This window comes from Oryzias melastigma, unplaced genomic scaffold (assembly GCF_002922805.2).
Source record: "Oryzias melastigma strain HK-1 unplaced genomic scaffold, ASM292280v2 sc00281, whole genome shotgun sequence".
In the NCBI taxonomy this organism is placed as follows: Eukaryota; Metazoa; Chordata; class Actinopteri; order Beloniformes; family Adrianichthyidae; genus Oryzias; species Oryzias melastigma.
Window position 1 is genome coordinate 114,515 of NW_023416904.1, and position 3,063 is coordinate 117,577.

The window sequence follows — 3,063 nt, forward strand, 5'->3', positions numbered from 1 at the left end:
ATAAAGATTAGTCCATAAAACATTTTATTCTGAGTGATTTTCCACCGAAAAAGAGTGAATATCCCACCGTGTTTTTGCTAGCGACAGCCAGAAACTCAAAAGTCACGTGATCAGTCACGTGACCCGGCGCACCCCCGTAGAGAACGTTTTTGGATGAGACTGGGTTGCCGTAGAAATGAATGAGAGAATGAGACGTAGCAATTCCACAATTTCGACCCCCTGTTTTGTGAAACTGCTACGTTTTTCCCTGTGGACAAACGTGGGTACTGAACGTTTTTGGATGAGACTGGGTTGCTGACGTCGAACGTCTGGGGGGTTTGAGTGACACATGACGGGTAGCCAATGGGAGCAGACTTCATCAATGGGTCCGTGAAGACCTTTTAACACCTACTTTACAATTCAACAATGTACCAATCATTGTCCTACTGTTGTTTTCCTCAATGGAATGTACCGATGCAGCAGTTTGAAACAACAAGAGGAGCATGCTGTCGACATTTTTAGATGAGGATTTACTTTGTGGAAATAGATTTCACTCTGAGGTTATGTGCTTTAGACTTTTTGGTTTAACGTTTGTTTCTCTTTTTTTTCACAGTTTTGATTGTAGCTTATAAATTATAATTTGCAAGTCCTGTGAGCAGCTGCTGGTCAGAGAACAGCCTTCAAACTACAGACCTCCAGTTCTTCATCAGGGTCATTCAGGAGCAACACTTTCCTGAAGATCCAATCCTGACCAGACTGGACTCTCCCACACCCACCTCAATGGTCCAAGAACTATGAGAGAAACACTAAAGCCTGATGCTGGGACTCCACTTTAGTTTGACACAAATGGGATTGAAGGAGACTTTAGCACAGATGAGGAGGAACGTATTGGATCAGGATCCACCAGAAACCAGGAGACAGAAGGGAAACAGATTAGAGACGATTCAGGGGAAAATAAACATGGAAAGCTAGTATTGTAGTTCAATTTGAGCTAGAATGATGCAGAATATAGATTTAAATTAATTTTTTTAATAAGTAAAGAGTAAAAAGAGGTACATTTCCAATGAGACAAAATCCAAAGGTCACGGTATAGTGGCCAGAAGTTGGTAGAGTTGTGGTTCGGCGGGCAGGAAGGAAAGAAACAGCAGGTAAGAACTGAACACACATACCTTTGGAATATTCCAATAAGGAAATGAAATGTGGCCGTGTCTATTAGAATAAATGTCTCTGGTACATTTTTGAAGATCAGGACGTCAATGAAAAAATGATGATTAGAAGTGAGTATTTTTTTGGATTTTCAGAAGAAAGTTTAGAAAGTGTAAAAAAGAAGAACCGAAGAGTTTGAGAGAACAGTTTTCTGCTTTGTTGTCGTCTTTCCTTCAAAAAGAAAAAACCTTCAAATGTAGCTGGTTGGTCTTTGTTGATCTGCGTTGTGTTCAGGTGAATAAAGATCAGACTTCCAAGTTGATCCAGTTTCTTTATTCTGGTTGACAGAAAAACTAAAATGACACTGCTGTCTGCAGGGTTCCTCCACGTTTCTTCAAGTTAAATTTAAGACTTTTTAAGACTTTGCAAATGACAAATTAAGACTGATTTCTCTAATAATTTCCAGCTCGATGGACGGTAATGAAATGAATTCTTGTCAGTAATGAAGTAACGTAATCAATGACAGTTCAAATTTCAGTCATTAAATTACAATTCTAGACCACAGAAACCCTCATTACTTCATTACTCACATTCTGGTTCAGTGAAACCATCGGTGACTTATAAACCAAATCTGAGTAAACAGTTTGCTCTGACGTTGTCTTTGATTAAATGAAACGAAACTGACAAATAAATAAATTAATGATAGATGTGTGCTAATCCAGAGTTTGAGATCAGTCAATGTAAGATTAAAAGATTATAAATATGGACACATTTGTACAGACATTCAGAGACTGGAGATATAAAACTTTAGACCAGAAGATTAATACAGAAAAAGTTTTAAACCGCAACATTTTTAAGACCAAGATATCAAAATAATTATAGTTTTATCATATAATAATAATAATAATAATACCTTTTAATTCTTTTTTAAGGCCTAATTTTCAAATTTAAGACTTTTAATATTTTTTAAGACACACAGGAACCCTGTGTCCGGGATTTTCCTCAGTGTTTCCCCCTAACAATTGAAAAATGTATGAAAAAGAAAGAAAAGTCAACACAAACAAGAACGAAAAACGCCACAAAAATGATGCATCGGCTCGTTTAGAGAGGTTCTTAACAAAAATAACATCACAAACCGAGGAAAATGAAGGCAGAACGATTCCGTAACCCAAATGCTCCATTTATCTCGACAAAAAGGACTACATGTAAGTAAATCCCAAAGGACCGCTGACAGAATCAAATGTTGGAATGGTTCTTCCTCAAAGGCTTCAACAATGACTTGTACAATCAGAAAGGCTTCAACAATGACTTGTACAATCAGCCCAGTCTCAGTAAAATGCGTACATATTCCACGATTTGTGAAATACCGTGTATAATATACTCCAAAACCATTTTTTGCGTGCATATAATACGCGCGGTCCTAAACGTGTTTAAATGTGTTTTCCACGTTTGACACGTCCCCTGGTGGAGGCGTGAGCATCACAGATGGCCCCACAAACGATCAATTTGCTTTTCTAACCCTAACCATAACCGTAATCCTAACCTTAACCAGGAACGACGTAATTTAGAAAAGAGCCGGAGGATTTCTGACCACGTGGTCAAAACGAAACCTAAAAAGTTATTCTCCCGAACCGCTGTTATTGAAGGTGTTTACATCCGCGGTCTCGTGGTCGAGGCGTGGAAAGAGGCAGACGGTTGCTATAAACTCAGTCCTGATTGGCGACAGTACTTCCTGTAGATTTGATGACTCAGCTATGACTCAGACCAATCGCTGAAGATTGTTTGCAAATGGCGATATCCGTTTCAGGAATTGACAGTGAAAGCGGCGGCCTACTTTCGCGAGGAGAGGAAGTAATGCATTTCCAATGGGGGACCTCAGTGCTCGATCTGGCCATTGTTTTTACAGTCTATGGTTCGACTCCCGGCTGGGACCTTTCT